We start from the raw sequence: 21,480 nt of genomic DNA, 5'->3' as shown, positions 1-21,480 counted from the left end.
TTAAGCTAATGCATAATTCATATACTTTTTTTCTATTAGTAAGAAATTATATTTCAAAAGCAAACAACGGGCATTTGATTATCTGAACAGGATTGAGCTCTGCAGAACATCTCTTAAATTCGATCAGTGCTCTCTTCCAACCATTGTTGGGTGAAAACCTGCTGAGGAAAAAGGCCTCAGACAATTTTCAGGGCAGTTTTTCTGCTGAGGTCAGTTGTAAGAGTAGACAAAGGAAATGTACAGTTCGTCAAGCCCCGTTCTTCAGACGGGGACACACGTTATGGTTTCTGAGACTTTTATTGCTTGATTTGGGCATTTTATTGTTAGTGGAATTATTCGACATTAAGTCTGTCAGTTAACCAATTTTCAAAGCAGACGATTTTATGTAATGTTCCCTCCTTCAGCCTTCTGCAGACTTTACAGTCATTATCTCAGTCTCTTTGCCCTTCCCGTGCAGATGCCTGATTATATTCCCTCACAGGAATTTGAGTTCTTGTGGGATTGTGGGAGTTTCTTGGCTACACAATCTGTCGCCCTGTGTCTTGTCCTCTGTGTTTACTCAGTCATTATGTATATGTTGTACAGGCTTTTTTTTTATGACTGTGAACACACACACAAAAAATGTGTATTTTGGTGAAAGTCAGTCGTTATGTGCGGGGTCTTTGTAGGTTTCAATAACAGTTACATGACTTTGTTCCCAGTTTAAGATTACTATTACCAGACACTCGCTTCAGTGTTATGTTGGGGCTTTGGACAGGGGTTAAGTTTAGGCGCAACTGCAGCCTGTTGACCAAAAACAAGTACCACATTTGGTTTCCATCACCGCCGTGTCAATAAAACCTGCTGACGTTTTCACATAATCTTGTTGGTTGCCCCGCAGAATGGCATCCCGTGTGAACTGGCCAACGACATCCTGCAGGAGGTTAACAAAATACCTTTGCGTACCAAGTCGATGCAGTTGACAACACTGTTTGGTACATTGTAACCTACAGAACTTATGAGAAATGTGTATTAATGTCCAGTCATTAGCATCAGTGCAAACATATCAGTGATGTAGCTTAATGTCTACTTTCACATTTCAGACATTGTGAAATAAGTAAATTGATAGCTGTACTATACAGCAAATCTGAGTAGTTGTTTACACTGTGCAGTGGTGTGGTTTTCCTCTTGATCTCTAAACTCAGCAGTAGGACGGGAGATGTTTGAAATAAACTTAAAAAAAAACTGCTCTAAATGACCCCTTTCAGAACAACCTTCCTCAGCCTTCTTCAATGTCTGTTCTGTGGAAGAGCAGCTTCAAATCTTCCCAGCCAAGCGCTGGGAGATTGGGAGGATGTGATGGACTTCACAGGGGCTGTGGAATATTTTTTTTGGAGTAATAAATTAGCGGCTTCAGTCTTTAGTGCTGTGCCAACGTGTCTGGGAATTCGTCCATCACCTTGGAAGGCAGGTTTAAGATGCCATAATGGATCCACTGTCATTTGAAGCTAATTGAATTTTTAAAAATGTCATCAGGAGCAGGATGCTGGTGGTGAGTGTTGTCAGACATCCACACAGACATGTTTTAATAGGTGTGTTTGAGACACATTACAGTACGTTTATGGATTGTTGTACATCCTGTTGAGGTTTAATGTGTGCAGCATCTGGTGAGTGATGTTCTTTAAGGCACTTCATCAGTGTTTATTAATTTGTTCCTTACTGTGGCTCACTAAGATAATAATGTTTCTCCTGAGAAGTTCTCTTGTTTACACCGTCTTTTATGGAGAAACACTGTGGTAAATCTTAGACGGTCTGCAATGTCTAAGCTCAAGGGGGTCTGGGTAAATTCAAGCACCACGGTTGGTTTGAAAGGGTCAAAACACACAGGACGCTGTCTTTATACATTAAACCAGCAAAGTTAGTCAAAGAAGAACATTTTTTTACACCTAACAAACCAACTAGAGGCACTATCGCTGTACCGAAGCCTGATCTCACATGTGATCTCAATGATCTCCGGCTTGGTAACGCTGTATGTCCTAAGAAAACCAAAACAAAAAAACAATCATGCTCATAGATGGGAATCCAGTGGGGGTCGAGTTCTTGTTTCTGAACTGCAGACTCCTGCTGTTTGGCTGGAGCATTTTGCATGGAGGAGTGGGATCTGTGGGATATAGACGGAGCTTGGAGACAGCGTGGAGCACATGTCTGCCCACTGCGGACTGGGGGGGGGTCACTGTCTGATGAGGCCATCAGAGGCCACCAGAGCTAGTGTGGCGATGCTATCCTAGATGGTCTCAGATTCAAACAACAGGGATTTGATTATCTGAAAAACAATCGAGGTTTGACAGATTCTATCCATGAAAATCCTGCGCTGTCAAGGGAAAACCTTGATGGAGTGACATGACTGTCTGGTCCAAGTAAACATCAGATCCCAAATATGATAGAAAAGAAAAAAACACAATATGAGCCGTAAGCAGGATACTAACTATTTTTCTACAGTTTTACTGAAAGCCGTTTCTCAATCCTTTTCATATTTGGAAAAAAGGTGACCACCATTTTTTACCTTAAGTGATATAAGGCATACAGTTTCTTCAAACACACACGCGCGCACACACACACACACACACACACACACACACACACACACACACACACACACACACACACACACACACACACACAATAAATTCTTCTGGAGCAGAGAGAAACCAATGTAGCCTTGGGGCATAAGGGTACACACGCCCACTCATATATACAGTATATGGTTTCATTTCTTTTGCTTCCTCTCTCCATATACTTTTACTGCATTATTTAACACCTTGGGAGATGGAAATGTGAACAGGAAATTATGCATCACATAGAGGCTCAGAACCATACTTTATGATAAATTTCCTCTTCCTCCCTCCTCTCAAATCCCAGCAATAATACTGCACTTGTCCCCAGATTTATTATGTAAGGGTCCGAAGTCGTGCATTGACTTCAAAGTTGAAGCCGATGTGAGAATATCAAGACATATATGAATGGTTTTGCATTATCCTCTGTAATGTTCCTTCTGTAGAACAAGGCAAAGCAATCAGCTTCCAGCTCTATGTCCCACCATTTCTTTGGATTCTTAATCAGTTTGTTGATGAAGTTATTTTTTACAAGACGAAAGAAATAAGAAAACAATGTCTTTCAGGAGCCGGGAGCCCTAAATTTCATGATGGCAAGTGTCAGTTACATACATAAAAAAATAAATAGCAGGAAGTTTAAGGCTCCTTTTTAAAATATTTTTATATTAACACTTGACTAAATGACCCTATGTAATGTGCTGGAGATAAAATTACAGAGGATTATTACCAAACTCTGCATCAGCATGAACCTTCGGGCCTTTTAAATCTTGTTTTGATTTTTAGGAATTTTCTATCTGCCCTTTGGTTCTGGACTGGTAGCTTACAGTCACATTGACAGAGCTTTTTAATTAAAAACGGCTGATGCTAAGAGGCTCAGAGGTAGGTGACAAGTCTCTTATTCACTGCAGGTAACTCGTTGTCACATTGCAGTCATTTTTTTCATTGATTCATTCAGATATTGATCAGTGAAGACAATGGGTTTTCAGGGAGTTCAATACTTTAATTACACAGTAACTCAATCTTTATCTGAGCGAGACACTTCTCCGTGAACACTGCTGTCTTACAAATGAAAACTGTTGATTTATATTTGTGCTGCTGACTCACAAGCTTCGCACAGCGGAGGAACATAATGTTCACCACCCAGCGTCAATTAGGTCATGCTTATTTCTGCCTCCCGTGTCCTTGGCCTTTTCAGTTTTCCACCTTCTCAACTTCCTCCTTATCAGAGAAAAATGCTACCAATTTTTACCAGGTTAGCGCGCTATCATCTGCTAATTAGCGCTAAACACATAGTGCAGCTGAGGCTGATGGGAATTTCATTCGTTTTGCAAGTATTTGGTCATAAACCAAAGCATCAGACCAATTAAAAATCTTTGATGGCACTAGATGAAAAGTCAGCGGATCACCAAAGATGTTACGGTGCTTTCTGTGTGGGGCCTGAAGGTCTGAACCAGAGTTCAAATCCTTCCAATAGTTCACATTTCACTCAAAACCACAAATGCGAACTTCATAGTGGTGCTGGAGGGAAAGTCAGGATCACCAGAGGTAGTAGGCTTCCTGGTCTCTGAAGATCATTAATATCTGTACAAATTTCTGTGATAATCCACCCACTACTTATTGCAGTATTTCAGTCTGGACCAAAGTGGTGGACCGACCAACCGACATCGTCATCCCTTGAGCCACACTGCTTGTGTGGCTAAAACGGGGAATATTATAAAGCAAATAATAAAACTTGCAGGAAAAATAATGCCAACCAAGGTCCAGTAAAACAAATGAAAAGACAACTCAAGTAGGATAAAGTAAAAACTAATGCCCAAAATTCTCAAGGCTCATATAGAACTAACTCTTATGGTTAGACTCTGTCTCTTGCTCCTTCCCTGTGTTTTCCACCATTCTCCCTCCCCTGTGTTGTTGTTTGCCCCCAGTTTGTCTTTCTCCCTGCCTGTGTGTGTATGTGTGTATGTGTGTATGTGTGGTTGGGTGCGCTTCCTTCTCCCCGCCAATCCACCTGAGCACCTGCAACTCATCAGCTCATCAACTCCACAAGCTCCTGCAGTATTTAAACCCCGGCTCATCCCTTCCAGTCTCTGCGAGATCGTTCAGTCACCAGTTTGGTACGGTACCTGTCTCCCGGCCCCAGTGAGGCCCACTGTACCACCGTCTGACCCACGTCGGTTCCCATTGCCTGCTCTGCTCCGCTCCACCTAACCTGCTCCACTAACCAGCTCTGCTCCACCAGCCACGCTTAAGCAACAACTCTGGCTAAGCCAGACTCATCAATCCTCACATCAAGTCTACAGTAACTTGCCTTTCAAACCGCTGACATGCTCCTGGTTTGCGCTCTGCACGTTGGATCCAAAGTTGAACTTTCTGACACTAAAATCTCAGAAATATATAACAGGGTGTCCAGCTGCGAGTAGTCTTAAAAGAAGTCCGTAAGTTCAGAAAACATCAGGAGCCCCTCTAAAGCCTGTAGCTGAAACTTTTGAATCCATAAAAAAACAGCTTTTGAGTAAAACAAGTGGTAATCGCAAAGGAAAGTCACGTAGAGCCGACCTGAGCTCCCTGTGGTGCAGTAAACATTGCTGATCTGGCGCCGGACAGGCTGGAAATGTAAAGGGTGTGGAGCGGTCAGCTATGGCCAGGGTCTGCAAATGTGTTTGGCACAGAGACGTTGTGCTTGGGGAAGGTTAAGGAGAATTTTGATACTCGTCATAAATGTTGAAATCTTTAAAAATAATGATTATTTTTAATGAACTGAATGTAACCCCCCCCCTGATGTTTAGCAGGTACCATTTTTAACACGTTAGCCTGCTATCATCTACTAATTAGCACTAAATACATAGTGCAGCTTTGGCTGATGGGAATGTCATTCGTTTTGCAAGTATTTGGTCATAAACCTGGGAAGGTGGGTGCCTGGTAGTAGGTAGTAAACTTCATCCTCTGGGTACAAATGACTGTACAAAATTCCAGGGCGTCCATCCAGTAACTGTAGAGAGATTTCCATCTGGACCAGAGCGGTGGACTGGACAACTGAGCACTGTCCCTAAAGCCCCACAGCTACTCAATGACACTGAGAAACTAAAACCTTTTTTTTTAACCAAAATGTTTGATGGCATGGCGGCACATCCACCTCATTACTTTCTCATGATACTGTATATCGGGGACACCACATTGAATGTTGTCACGCACTCAGATCACTAAGTCAGCCCACACAATCAGCTGGTAAAATGTGTTAGTCAAACAGCCAAAGCACCACAACTAACTGTAGTGAGTGTAGATATTTTTTTTTAAATGACAAATTGTAATCAGACTTGTTTACAGCGCAATAGTGGCAGTACATGTGAACTTAAGTATTTAATTAACTCTGGAGCGTGGACTTCAATATACTGTCAGATTTAATTCCCACTGATTTTAATGGGATTCGACTCTCACTTCCAATGCTACTCGTTCTTGTGAAAACACTCAGGAGGAAAACTGTCAAATTGTGGGGTGTTTTTTTTTTTTTTTTTTTTTTTTTTAAAACATGTCTATTGCAGCAGCTTATATAAGGTGGTAGTGATACTGTAAAATGAAGCCACAACACTTGTGCAAGATTCAATTAGGTGTGTCAAGAAAATATTGTCCATCAAGACCTTTTCAGGATTATCTCAATGGATACATTGGATTTTGCCATTTATGCACAAACTATATTTCAGTATTTAATTACTGCATATACCTGCACAAATACACAATTTCAAATGAATGTCTTATTCAGGGATTGAGCAAGGTTAAAGTTTTATTTTGTTGTTTTTTTGCTTGAGTACCATGTCATGTACACTTAATTGCCAGTTTATTAGGTACACCTTGCTCCATGATTGAGTCAACGCTGCCCTGACACAGACTTCTTTAAAGCTGAATACAGCATTATTACTTGAATCTTGTATTGGATATACTGTATGGCAAGCTATAGGTAATAAAGTGGTAACTTAGTGTACTAACGCACATTAGTATCAGCAAAGAGCACACACACACTGCTTTTTGTCACTTTCAGGGGACAGAAACATTCATCCATTCATTCCACGCCAACTCAGCCTCAGTGTCAGGAAACTTTGTTGGTCTTGTGTTTTTTCCACCTGTGCCAATTTGTAGAAATAGTTTGTAAACAGGCCACTGTCTATAAGGAGCACTCATTTTAGCATTTTTGTAGATGGGAGATGGCCTTTTTGTTGTTGTTCTTTGAAATGAGTCTTTGATATTGCTGAATTGTGGTTGTTTTGAGGTAATGCTCAACTGCCACTTCAGACTTCAATCCACGCTCTGCAGATGGCCCTTCTTGGGAGCGGCAGAGCCCCCCTGTATGGCTGGCAGTTTTGTAAATGCGACCCGAAGCATACTTTCACGCTTCAGTTCTTCCTGCGTTTTACGAGCGCAGCTACAGTGATTTGCGTGTTGGGCTCTGAGCGCTTCCAGAACACGGACGACCAACGGCCAAATATTTTGCCCGAACACCTCCTGTGTAGAGACGCACATGGGGCACCGGAGCTGCTGCTGCCGCTCTGCTAATGTGCTGCTCACGCCACGCCTTGTGCGTAGACACAGTCTTTATACGCTCTGCTGCCTCTACTCACAGGTGTTGTTTCCTGGACCAGCTTGCGCCTCTGAAGCATTAAATTCACTTGTGAATCTATTCAAAATGTATTTAAAATCAATATGAAATTTATACTTAATAATAAATGTAATTTGTATACTGTCATGGCGCAGGCCGTACAGGAGAAACGACTTTTTGTTAAGTCTAGCTCAAACTGCAGATTTTTCTTATGCGGTCCCGTGTTTTGTGGAGACTAGCGTTTTGTCTCCCAAATAGAAGGAGAGTCCCCATAATGTGTGAATAGATGTCTGTACCCACAAAGTAATAAAAGTACACACACACACACGGAGTCCACTGAAGGCCACTCTCCCTTCTGAAAGTCTTATTTTATTCAAGGATTTAACATTAAAAGAATAATATGGATTGGAGACTCAATTCAATCCATTCCCTGGTTTTCAGCCAAGCTCCTTCTCACGAATTCTCCTCCCTGAATGACCAAATGTGCACTGCTGAGAGCTGCAAGTTTACACAAAGTAAATGTGCTCTTCCATTTCATGCTCGACGGGCCCGTGAGGAGAATATCAATTGGGCCGCAGCGTAAGGAGACGCTCTGCACATGTGCGCAGGTGCACGCGCTTCCTGTGTCCTCTTTCTTCTGAGCCACTAAACAGGAAATCGCAGCTACAGTCATCTAAACTTAAAGGAGTCAAATAGTTTCAGCAGCTCTACAGTAGCTCAACACACTCCAGAAATAATTACCTGACATGTGAAAGGATGCAATTAGTTGAATGGAAGAGACTGAAATCTACTTAAACTCTTAATCTCTACGAGTGGAACAATATAAATACAACTGGCAGGAGTAATTGCACTGAGTCCATTAATTATTAATCAAGCTGTTGGCTGGTGCAGCTGAGACATTAAATAACAAAGCCAGCTGCTGCATAGGATACAATCCCACGTGTGTGTTCGTGAAATGCAGGGAGACTGATTACGGCACAGACTGCCTCTTTAAGACACACATACACACCGTTCCTTCTTATTCAGAATGACTTTTCATTTGTTTAGGAAATATAATTGTGATATTTCTTTACCGGCTTCTCAAGGGGGGATCGTTTGTTCTACTATAGGAAATATGAAGACACGAGCAAACTGGGAATTTTTTTTTTTTTTTATATTTTGCATTGGCAGTTATGTACACCAGTGACAGTGGAGAGAGAGAAGAAATAAGGGGCGATGATGGTCCTCCCTTCCCAGAGGGTGGTAAGAGGGCACTCTGGGAAACGTAGGAAATGGGGTGACTGCAAAAAAAATAAATAAAAGCCCTTAAAATGTCTACACATATTTTACTTGTTTCTTAGTGTCCTGTTACTCTGGTAAAAAAATTAAACAGTTATGCAGTCTGGTCATTAAATTAACCTTGCTTTTATTTATTTATCCTAATTTGCACTGAAAATATCTTTTTTAAACTCCAAAATTAAAATCTCTAAATTAAATTTAAATCTAAGTGGATGAAACTCGTAGATGCCCTGAGGAAAAACTAAAGTAGAAGCAACACGGAGCAAATTAAGTGGGTGTATTAAAAAAAAAAAAATCTTCTTCACAGAGTAGCTCTCATTTTGCGCTGGATATCGACGATTGATGATGTTTGACACTATTGAAGGGTTAATGTTTCCCCCCTCTAAAGACATTCCTCAACTTCCAAGTATAATTAAAACAATCGATCTCCTGGTGGCTGACGGAGGCAACGTTCACTGCCAGAAAGGCAATCTGCTGACCAGGATTAGCAGAGCACATATTTACTGCTAATAAATAGGGTTTCATCAGTTCTCCTCTAAACACTCGGTGTGGAAACCCTGCAGCATGGGGAGCACGGCCTGGTTCACAGTTTTTCAGGTATACTCCCGTCCATGGTCTGGTGCTCCCGGGAAGACGGAGGCACCGTGCTGGCACAAAATCCTTCCACTCTGGGCTCTTTTCCACCCTCTTTATATTCAAAGAACAGCGCACACACACACACACACTCCAGCAGGGTATCAGAGGAGTTATGCAATGAGCCACGCAACCTACCTTGTCTCTATCTACCTAACGCTCATTAACTGACAACCTCTCACAAGTGGCAGGAAATGCATTTTAAATCAAGCAGTAAATTCCGATGAAAACACAAAGCATCCGTGAGAGGCAATGGCAGACTGGAGAACGGCGAGACAGCAGTTTTTACCCGAACTGAGTGATTCTCAATTGCCGTTGACGCTTCCTCTTTCAGCTCTTGAGAGGCTCCCGCAAATCGGTTCTTGTGTCCCTGTGTTTGGGTCCAATGTAAAGGGTTACTCCAGTTCCAAAACAGAAATATAATGGCAATGGTGATTAAGACCCTTGACGTTCAGTTGAAATTACACTTGAAATATAGGTGAGTCGGATACTTAATCGTTCTGATGCTTTTCAAATATGGATTAAAACCTGTTCCTGAAAGCTAGAGTTAGTATTGGCTTGCTCACAATTCCAGTTGTACGTAGTTGTTTGGATTTTCCTGAATGAATATCAGTTATTAGATCATTAAAGTTGAATATAAATTGATGAAAAAGAAAAGTTTGTAAAATTTGCATCCCCTCTAAAGAGTTTCACAAATAGACGAGAGGCAGTTTGTGAAAATGGAGACTGTCCTCCCAAGAATGACAGCATCAGTTTCAGCAAACGCCCCACAACGACAGATGTTTACGTTGAAGTGACAGAGCCATCTACGGCTGTTTATCTGTGCTGTAAAGTGTCTCCTGCTCGCGACCCAGCTGCCGGCATGGATACCGGCTTTGTGCCCGCAAACTTATGCAAACAGTATAGTCTAATTAATTCATCTGCTCCCCCTGCATAATGAAAAATCTCATTTATGTATTTAATATCCAAAGAATATGAACTTGGCCCCATTGCACTCAAATAGGAGCCCATTAGATTACAGGTCATGCAGCTATGAGAAACCTGTAGTCACAAACACATGCAATGATGAATTTCGGTCGATTTTATTTTATACTTAAACCTCTCGTGTCCTATGTGAGTCATACTTTACAAATTGCCATCACTAATCATTGGCCGGTTCAGTAACATGAAATCTGTGAAATCGTGTCAGGTCAAATATCTGTTTTTTTTCCTTTTTAAAGTGCTGAACTGGTTTGTCATGATGTTATTTTCTTTCAGTTTCTTCTCCTGCCTAATGCAAGATGTCTTGTAGCTGCATTGCATTCTGGGCTATTTCTTGCTGCTGTGGATGTAGAAATTGATGTCTGTGCCCCGCTGATGAATTTCTCTGTGTATGACTGTTGAACATTGGTGCAAAATGGCAGATATTGAATGAAGATCTTTTCTTTTTTTTCCTGTGATTGCAAGGCACCAAACCATGACATTTACCTCCGATGTTTTATGTAGATAACTGAAAAATGTTCTGTTATCTAAGCTCATTGTGGCTGAAATATATCACTGACAGTTGCATACAAAATTGTAACGGTTTTCTCTTATCCTTTTATTCATCTTCTTTTGTCATTCTGTATTATTTCATCATTGCATCACTCAGTCCTTGGAGGATGTCATCTGGAATATTGTGAATCACAGCATTTCCTTAGCCCGCTTTGTGAGAATGAAGGAGGCTGCAGTTACCATTACCGATTCAGTCATAAAATAAACCTACTGAACCCTTATTGAAGCTTTTTAAAAAGGACAAGGACACTTGGATTATTAAGACTTGGGTTAAGATACATTTATGAGCTCTCTGCATCTCGTCCTTTGTGTATTACCCCTTTCTGAGACCCCTGCACACTGACACCACTGGACACAATTAAAGTGTATCCTGAAGATGGGGATTGCTATGAATTTTTTCTCATAATGTCTACTTAAGTATTAGTACTACACTGAAGTGTTTGTAAAAATAGACCCTTTTATTTAAATGGCAAGCTCAGGTTGTAACAGAGCAATGCAGGAGCTGAATCCCTAGAGATTTACTTTAGTTTGCCCAAATGAATGTATGTCAGGTGCAGTCACAGTAAATGAGGAATTAAATCAATCTCTGCTAAATAGCCACTCAGTGACAGAGGACTAGATTTTACTACATTTTAGGTCTACATTTTTTTTTGGGCGTAAATCCAGATCTTGACCAGCTAACTTTTGGAAGATCTTGCTTGTGGATAGACAACTTACAGGTCAAGAGAGACACAATTTGTCAGCTTCACACAGATCCATTGTACTCAGAAAAGGTGTAGGGAGGTGCCCAGTAATTAATGTTTTCTGTCAGAGGTATGGATTTCTTGGTGAATTGAGTTGCTCGGCCAGATCTACCGAATAGAGGCAGGGGGAGAAAGAGAGGAACAGGGATCAGGGAAGGTGTTATTGGATTTTCTTTGTTTGGTGAGAAGGCAGAGGTATTATTTCCAAACAGAAGTGTGTGTTTGAGAAGAGGAGAGCTACCCGTGAATTCACTATGAGGATTCAGAGCACAGTAGGGTAATACGCAATACATCATCAAGACCTCTCGCTGTGTAGTTACAATTACAATTAGTTGTAATGTCTTTGAAAGCCTGAAGAAAATCTGACTGGGTATGCAGAATTATTTTTGTACTTTTGGCCATCCTCACTCTTAGTTTGGTTTTGACATTTTACTAATCAACTTAATTACAAAGGCACAGAAATTCAGTGATGTTAGAAGCCACAGTCGTATCAGACAGATTTCAAACAAAGCGTCACATCAGGTATATGATTAAATTCTGTAGGAGTTGAACCACTTTTTTGTAAATGACAACAAAGGTTGAGACTCCTAAAATGTACAACACAAATGGACACTGCATGGTACAATAATATAAGCATAGCTATAGTTAGTACCCAAAATATAATTACTCCAAATAGAGGCTTTAAAACTGGGTTAAACTGGGATTTTTTTAAACCTCTCTGGTGTCTCATGTTTTCGGTGCTTCCTAATCCATATGGGAAAAAAAATAAGGGGATTCTCAAACTTAGTCCTAGTCTCTGTGGGAGATGGAGGTGTGAAAATAACGGCACAGTAATCACTGTGTGACGGCATATAAGAGTGCTGAGGCATAGTGCTGCCAGCTCAACTGGCACAGCCTAATGTCCCATTGCAGCTGGAGTCCAATCTGACAAATAAGCAGTCCTGTCATCCCATGTCTCCATGTTTGCACTGCTGGTGTGAAGTAAAATGGCATGTCAGGAGTCTGTAAGAGTTTGTAAAAAGTGTGCTAGTGTCAGGAAGTTTACTGGACAGAAACAGCTGGAACAGGTAAATGAACAAGCTGATATTATATCTTCTCCCTTAATAACAACTACCTCCCAGATTCTCTTCAAAATTAAGGCAACATTTTGATACTGCAATAGTAATGCCTTCATTAAAAATATTTAGATGTTTTGTCTAAATATAATTTTCAAGTTATGCAATTTAAATGAAATCACCTGCTCAAACGGGCCAAAGTTTTTTTTCAACAATGGGAGGAATTACGGTCAAAAGTTCTATTTACAACCACGAAAAGCAAGCAGGTGACGTGTTCTGTCTGTCTCTCGATCTCTCCGCTCAGTTTAAGTACGATCCCAGCGCAGCACCCGCACACAACAAACACCGCTGTCCATGGTTCTGAAACAACAGCCCAAGCAATAGTCACATGTATCACGGCAACAATTTGGTTGTTTTTGCTATTTTTCTATTGATATATAAAGCTTAAACAGAGATTGTGATAGTGACAAAGGATGTGCCGGATCCAATTAAATAGGTGCCAGTCCCAGTCTGGGAGGTCCCGGATCCTGTTCAAATCTGGTACAAATTAAGCCCTGGGTGAACATTTTCATAAACCATGTGGTTGTAATTAAAAACCTGAGTCCTCACCCTGTATCCCGGGGCTGTTTGCTGCACCTGTCTCTCATTTGGCTCCTTGCACTGATCTGGGGCAGCAGATCCCTGACAGGCATACAGAGCAGCTTCTGCACACGCTCAGTCAGTGCTGCAGCCAGTAGGGACTCGACATCCATGTTTTGGTAATACTGTATAGCAGAAATCTACAACTTGACAGGTTTGGATATGTTGCTCCCCCTCTTTTTAATTATTTGTTACCTTTTTATGAAACAAACAAAAGCAAAATGTTGTGTAGTAGCATCCCAAAAATTCAGTTTGATTTACCTTCTAACAAACAGATGAAGCCATAGTCCTACTTAACACAGCATGCTTCCTGAACTATTACTGCTACCACTTAGTGCTACCACTCGACATTGAGCAAACATTAAGCAAATTTTGACCACAAGGGGGGGGATCAACAACAAGCTCTTAGAAACAAATGCACAAAATGACTTCGGCTAAGCAAGTAATGGCTAACATGTTAGCAAACCACTCTCTATTTACATTTCCAGCAGACATGGAGCGACTTGAGCATTCCAGTGTAATCGTGTTTCTGTCTGCCCGGTAAATGTACTGCAAGTCTGTTATTCACTCTTCTTTTAGCTTTGTTTCAGTTACAACCAACTCCTAAGAAAATGAGCTGGTAGCACAGACTTTCTTTACCAGCTGTCTGCCATTTGGTGTGGGGCAGGTAGTGTTCACTAGCTTTAGCTGAGCTTACTTGGTTGCCTACGGTTTTTTATGTGATGAACGCTGTTGAAAATAAGACTATCTACGGTATGTGTGAAGAACCAAAATAATGAGATAAAAGAAGCCAAAGGCTGCAGAGAGCTGCAGTGGTGTGTTAATTTTCAATCATCAATTAACAATACAATAACTCTTTTGCACTGTCGATATTGAAACAAATATTGCCTACATAACCTCCTTTTTTGTTATTTGTAAAATATTGACACCTACTTTTTTCATGCCCAACCTTAAATAACCCCCTTTTCAGCTGAAGATAATTACTTCAGAGGGTGTAAAATGTTTTTCTTTTACTTTGACTTATGGTTTGCATCACCTCACATACAAACAACAAACAATGTCAATACCAATGTCAGACCCATATTAAAAAGACTGAAATGGGATCGCTCTGGTTCTTCAAAGCTAGTCTCTCTTTCTTTCTGCCTCTGTCTGTCTGTCTTTATCTCCTCCAGAGTCTTGTTATCTCAGCCTTTGGTCAGCGGAGGATGTCAAAGGCCCAGTGTGAGACAGAATAGAGCTCCCATTAACCCTGACTTCAAAATAAACTAACAAGCAACCGATCAAGACTCGTAAAATCTGAAAGCCTGCCATGCTCACTGTGTGGAAAGAAAAATAGAAAACCTCACAACAGCGAGTCAAGTGACTCAGCTATTAATGAGCCTGAAGGGCTTGAAAACAGCATGTAAGCGCATGAATAATGAGCTATTGATTTCAATACTCATGCTGACAATGTAACAAACAATTAAAGTGTTAACTAATAGTCAATGTAATTCTAATGAACAGAGGAAAAGGCAGCTTTGTGGAGCCAAATCTAGCCTGAGGTGTTTTTTTGCTCTCCATTAGGTCTCGTTGTTTTAAAAAAGAATTGTAAATTCTTTCTAAGCTCTTGTGAAAACTGAGGTCTTGTGCATATAAAATCTTCAGATACACTAGAAATATGCACCCCTTAATTACAGGCTGCTGCATTTGATCATTACTGTATGCACAGAGATTCTTTTATTGTTATGTGGAAGTCTTAAAGGAAATTGCTTGGCTACCAAATAATGAGGATTCATATAAGGGCTAAAGGAAGAATAGTGTGTTTTTGAGGTTTCATTTAAAAACCACAGTAGCTTGTTGTGTGACTGTGCGAATGTATTTTGTGGGTTTGCCCGTGCGTGTGTGAAGTTTTGACAAATATAACTATAAGTGATGGTGTAAAAGTGTGTAAAGTTAGAAAAGGCGACAATGGGAAGCAGACAGGGTGAAATTGGCGTCAGGCACAAACCTGGTTGGCCTCTTGAAAGGCCATTAAAGTGACATGGAAGAAATTGCAGAGACTCAGTGGAATGAATCGTTGCTTTCAGACTTTAAATGCTGCAGGTTTGGTACTTTTTCTTTTTCTGTCTTGAGTTTAAAATTGATATTGAGTTTAGAGTCGATGTTGATAATTATCTGTAGAGTGAATCATGCCAATCTGTGGCTTGAAAATGATTAAAACACCTGAAAATTTTGGACCTCCTGCAAGAACCCCTTGTACCAACTCACAATACTTACTTCTTGAAATATAAGCTTTAATCTGAATGAATTTAGAGTTGAAGTATGTTATATGAAAAAAAAGAGAAACAAATAAAACAAAATAAGACCAAATGTTAAACTAAAATGTTGTTCACTGAGATCACATCATGATCGTTTGTGCCCTCTTCCTCTGGAATGCTCTCAGGGTTGTGGCTGGGAGCTTGTCAAGGTTTTCCTTTTCAATAAACCAGAATCATCCTTTACAGCTCTTCAAGTCATTTTTTTTAAAAGTTTTATTTGTTTGATAATACATATGGATTGAATGACAATGGCTGATGTGGAAGGGGTTCAGTAGTAGTGACAAACCTTGTACAATACTTCAGCATCAATCGGCAGACAGACAAGGTGGAACATCTGGCAGCTAAAGGGCCAGATATTTTGTCATGCAGTGGTGGAAACCAGATCACCTCAAAATCAATAAAAATTAATAATTTGACATATTGCCACATGTCTTTGAAAAGCTCTTTGGGAGAGTCAAATATGAATTGTGAACCCATCTTTTTTTTTTTTTAATTAGCAGATGTGCTTATCCCCTATTTTGTCTTGATTAATATATCCCTCCTCACACACACACACAGACACACACAGCACAATGTCATTGGATACGTCAAGCATGGATATTTATAATATTCAAATATGGACACACACTCACATTGCAGTGATTCTCCTCTTAAATCAGCTCATTTGAATGCAGAGCCCGAGTTTTCTTTCCAATTAAACACTTGCACTGGAGCAAAGTAAAGCTGGGAAAGGTTTTAGAAATTACAGTTATTAGATTATGATGAGCAAAGTTCAGTTGAAAGGCTTAAGCCTCTGCAGTTCACATGAGAAAAGAAGTGCTCCACACGGCACTCACCGTGCACTTCAACCAGAACCCTGTATAATCCATGTAAACATCACATGCAGAAGGGGTTAAGATCACTGCCTGATCTGCTCAAGATGTTAAATAATTTTCAATCAAAAACATGTTTTTGGAGGCAGGTCAGAAAAAAATGCGCCACTATACAAGGTTAGGAACCATCAAGAAACATTTTTTTCATCATTGGTCCAGAAGAAGCTGTTTTTTGCGCTGGAAGTGGCTCCGACTTCATTTTCAGAGCGCTTCTCTCTAGCACTTATTGTTTCTGGGTTACAAAAACTGCCTTCTCGCCCTTCCACATGCCTTCATTGTGAACATCAAGTCTCTGTAGTTTAGTTCAGAAAGGTTAGCTAAAACGATGGAAAGAAATTGTGTCCTGCCATTGGCAGCAGTTCTCGACATGGGCATTGATAGAGTCTGGGTGCATGACATAAACTGTGCAAGAAAGCAGCTTGGAGAGTAACACGGACTGGTGCAAGATTTGCATCTGGATGATACTCGTTTCAAGCCTCAATACAGGATGAAAAGGATGCAGTTTGAGATTGTTTTGGATAAGACCGGCCCATCCGTCGCCTGAATGCAGATCAATTATATATGGAAACCATCAGCCCTGCTGAGCGGCCCTACATTTGCCTATGGTAGGTTGATGAACTGTGTCAACACGATAGCTGTGGCTACAATCCCATTAGGTTCTGTTCAGTTTTTAATTTTATTTTCCATTTGCTTGTAACATAAAGTCACAAATGACACATAGCCATTTTCAGTGGTGAAAGTATTAGTAGCTGGCTGATATTATATATGAAATCATTAGATTATTAATACTGAAGCATAAGTGTATAAGTAGCGTGAGAACATGAAACACTCACGTACCTCAGAATTGTACTTAGGTACAGTACTTGAGTAAAAGTACTTAGTAACGTCCCACCACCGGTCATATTCAGTGAAAATGTGCAGTAAAATTCGTGAGTGTAGGCCTGGTTTATCCTAACTATGATATAATGTTCTTGCATCTTCATTAACTTGACAAATGTGACCGTTGGGTAATCTGACACATCATGACATTAGAAGATATATACGGTATAAGCCTGGCCTGCGTATGTGTAGCCTAAAGAGCTCCTTTAGGACAGTTGCATTCAGTTACAGAGTGGGGCTTCGCACTGTTGCCAGCACTGTGTGCAGTGTGTGTGAAGCAATCTGGATATGGGTGCAATGGATGGGAAACATGTTATTATCCAGGCCTCTTCCACCAGTGGCAGCCAGCATTGGAACTTTAAGGGCAATTTTTTTTCATTGTGCTCTTGGCTACAGTGGATGCTCACTGCAGATTTTCAGGTGCTTACGGTAGAAGCAGTGACTGCGGCATCCTGGCTGCTTCTGCCTTTGGGCCTCTGCAACGCGGGACCCTTGACCTCCCTCAAGCCCGGCCATTACCTGTAGTGGACCATCACGGACCCCAGCTGCATGTTATTGTAGCTGATGAGGCGTCTCCACTGCACCGCAACATCGTGAGGCCCCAGAGGACGAGAAAAGGGTGTTTTCGTCCTCAAAGGGTGGAATGCTCTTTTGGTATATGAGTAACCCAATTGTAGGGTTCCTTGTGTGATGTGATGTACCCCACACACCATCTGCATCAACAGAGCCACAGGGTACAGTGCAGAGCATCCCCAGGGTTGGCAGCAATAACACTTCCAGAATAGCAGCTGCTGTTAGAAAACATCTTCACCCCAGCTACTTCTCTGACAGAATCCTGTGAACATCACTGAACAGCTAAAAACCCAAGGGTTCCTTCAAGACTTGGCACTCATTACTCAGACAAAGGATTAATAATAATTTAATAATGTTGATAATAATAATAATAATTAATAATCATAATTTGTCTTTAATAAGTCTTCATGTATTGGATCTACAGACAAGTGACAAATTAAAGGAAAAACCTGAAAAATGAGAGGATGAACAGGATGACAATGCCCCCATCCACAGGGCACGAGGGGTCACTAAATGGCTTGATGAGTATGATAATGATGTGAATCATATGCCGTGGACTTCAGTCACCAGATCTCAACCTGGATGAACACCTGTGGGAGATTCTGGACTGACGTGTTAGACGGCGTTCTCCACCACCATCAACAACACACCACATGAGGGAATATCCTTTAGAAGAATGGTGTCCATCCCTCCAGTAGAGATCCAGAGAGTTGTAGAATCAATGCCAAGACGCATTGAGGCTGTTCCGGCGACTTGTGGTGGCCCAACACCTCACTTAGACACTTTATGTTGCTATTTCCTTTAATTTGTCAGCCATTTTCAAATCATTCCTACTTGCATCTCATTTTGATTTTCAATTAAATACAGCCATATTAAAATTAACTTTTGTTTTCCGCAGGAAAGCATTCGTAAATGTACTATAATTTCAGGCCACAATACCGATATACTTTTCCTGCAAAGTGCTGCACCCATTGCTCATCACAATGTGATTGGTCTCCTATGTGTTTCATTTAGCATTTTTCCTGGAAGGTCTGTGCTGATTGAAATATTGCTTTTAATGAAGACTACAAGGAGGATTTCAATATGTGGATGATTATTTTGTCCTTTGACTGACTTTATTCCAGAACAAGGTCAAAAGTTGTGCATAAGTCACATACTCCACACCTCCACATAGGCTCCACAATCCTTTAAATGTACTGATAAAGAATGACGACTTGTGCTCACTGTGTTGTACCAAATCCAGAAAGCCTTAAGGTGCTCTTGAAGATAATGTGCCCAACTAAATAAGGCCTTTATTACATCTCCTCTCCTTCCTCTGCCTAAGAGTGCCTGAAGAGCCTTTTTTTTCTTCCCTCTAAATGTATTATCTTAAATATAGAAAATTGCACATAGACGTAGGGTCGGGAATTAGGTACAAAAATGCTAAGTGCTTCATAACTGGCTGATGCAGGTGCTTTCCACAACAAAAACACATCTCTTCTTCCTTTGCCCAAACATTATACAAAGTAAAAGACCAAAACACACTGAATTTTCTGCCAGCAACAGCTTGCATAAAATCAATGACATGAAGGTTTTTTGTTTTTTTTTGTTTATTTTTTTGTTTTTTTCAATTCTAACTGTCTCTGTGATGAAATTATATAATCTTATATAATCTTGGTGTACAACTTATTTGTCATAATGTATAGAAGCATACTGTATAGATTTTTCTGTGTACAGTATATACCGTAACGTTTGGTGAGCAAGAAACTTGTCTGGCATCAGTGTTCTCCTGTAAAATGTCCTCCAGAAGGTTTTTTTGCATTTGCTTTTCTCGTTTTTGTGATGGGATAAAAAGAAATGCAATATGAGCAATAAGACCGATCTGTAATTCAGAGAATTGATGTGAATGGGGCTTAAATCTGACAATGCTGGAAATACAGTATGTGCCCTGTTCTTCGGTGGTAAGAAAAGACAAACATGCCAAGAATTTTGACTGTCGCTGCCCGTCTTTGGGTGGGTGTTCAGTGTGATGCGTAATGTGTACAGTGAGCCCAGCTGTCAATAGAGCAACAGCATGTGTGTGTTAGGTTGCTGGCCCCTTGCAGTTAGCAGGTTAACACAAACATGTGTGTTTGTTTTGTGATTCTTATCATCATTAAGTGAACAGAAGCAGCCCTGTTGCTTCTTTGGGGATCTTTTTATAGACTTCTGAATGCAGAACCCCTGGCAATTCTTTTGGCCTTCCAATTTAGCCTGGGGGAAGCTCTTTTTACTTTTGTAAATCAGAACTGTAATGCTTTAATTCCTCCAGCTTCTTTCATTTTGGGTCTGGAACATTGGTCTCCTCCTGTAGAAGTGATTGGTAGTTATAAACAATACAAGAGGTTTCCCCATGACTCTAAAGCTCCTGGTGGCAACAGGTGAAGAATTTAGATTCTGATAATGACATGGCCAGCTGAGGGAGTCAAAAACTGTGGCTTTACAGGTTACAAGGGTAAAATGACATGGGGCAGCTGTAGCTCAGCCATTAATCCCAGGGTTGGTTGTTCCACCCCCAGCACCTCCTGTTCACATGTTGAAATGTCCATGAGCAGGACATTGAACCCCAATTGCTCCCAAAAGTCAGGCCAGCTCCTTGAACTGCACCTTCCATAATGTTGAGTTAATTCCTACGTCTTTCTTTGGGAAGTGGCCAGGATGTAAATGGACACTGTCCTCCCAAGGAAAATGACAGCATGAGTCATTTGATTGATTGTCCCAAAACAACATACTGTAGGTATAGGGTCAAGTGACAAAGCCCTCAAGCACCCATGGGAATTATGACTCTTGACTCCTGGGAGGAAAGGAGGAAGCCGTGTGATGCTGATAGTCACAAAGTCCACATAGGTAGGAAGTCAGGGTGGATGGATGGGTCCAAACCACATCGGACTCTAAAAGGGGAGACTGCCACTCGTTTCCTGATTCTTTCGACGGTAAACATTGGTTTGCCGTAACCGAGACTGTGGTTGTTCCCTAATGTTAAAATGACTATTCTTGTAACCATGACAAGGTCCCCTAACCTCTATTGTAATCCAAACAGTCTTTAGCTAACCCTAACCAAGTTTTTTTTTTTTTTTTTTGGCTAAACTAATCAAACCTTAACTTTAGTGGTGTTAGATTAGAAAATGGTTTTATTTTTGGAAGGCACTGACAAATGTTATCTTATCAATGGAAAATGCTTATGAGACCATGGACAAGTCATGCACTTTGTTGTTTTATTTTGAGGACTGGTGATTGCATACTTAAGAGTTTTCCTTAACCTTATCCATTATTTTCATGTTAATTCATGATATTATGTGCTAAATAATGAATTTGGACTGAAATTGGCGTTGCCAGTCAGAAAATTGAGATACAACAAACAACATTCGGGACATCTGGGATATTATATACTGTATATATCCATACAGATGGATATAGTTGTGTTCCATTATGGATTTTACCTGTACATTTTTAGGTAAATGTTTTGTATTTCCTCATGAGCAACACCTTAAAACCGAAACTTGCAAAAGTAGTTCTGTGCTGGTTCATTAAGCCCTCAACCCACCAATTTTCCATCACCCCAGCTGCAAGTATGTACCTCATCCTGCCATCCATACAGGTAAACATCCACCATGCTCCTTGCCCACTTACCCATCCATTCCCCAGTTTAATCTCCTTCCATCCAACCGCATATCCGTCCATCATCCACTCCCTTATCTATTCAAGTTACTATACTGGAGCCTGGCTGGGGTGAGCTGTTTTTTTCAAATTGGCAGTCCAAAAGACAAAGTGCTCTTGAGGC

The sequence above is a fragment of the Xiphias gladius genome, chromosome 17, assembly GCF_016859285.1.
Source record: "Xiphias gladius isolate SHS-SW01 ecotype Sanya breed wild chromosome 17, ASM1685928v1, whole genome shotgun sequence".
Lineage (NCBI taxonomy): Eukaryota > Metazoa > Chordata > Actinopteri > Istiophoriformes > Xiphiidae > Xiphias > Xiphias gladius.
The sequence above is the reverse complement of the archived record's forward strand: the minus strand, read 5'-3'. Positions refer to the sequence as shown.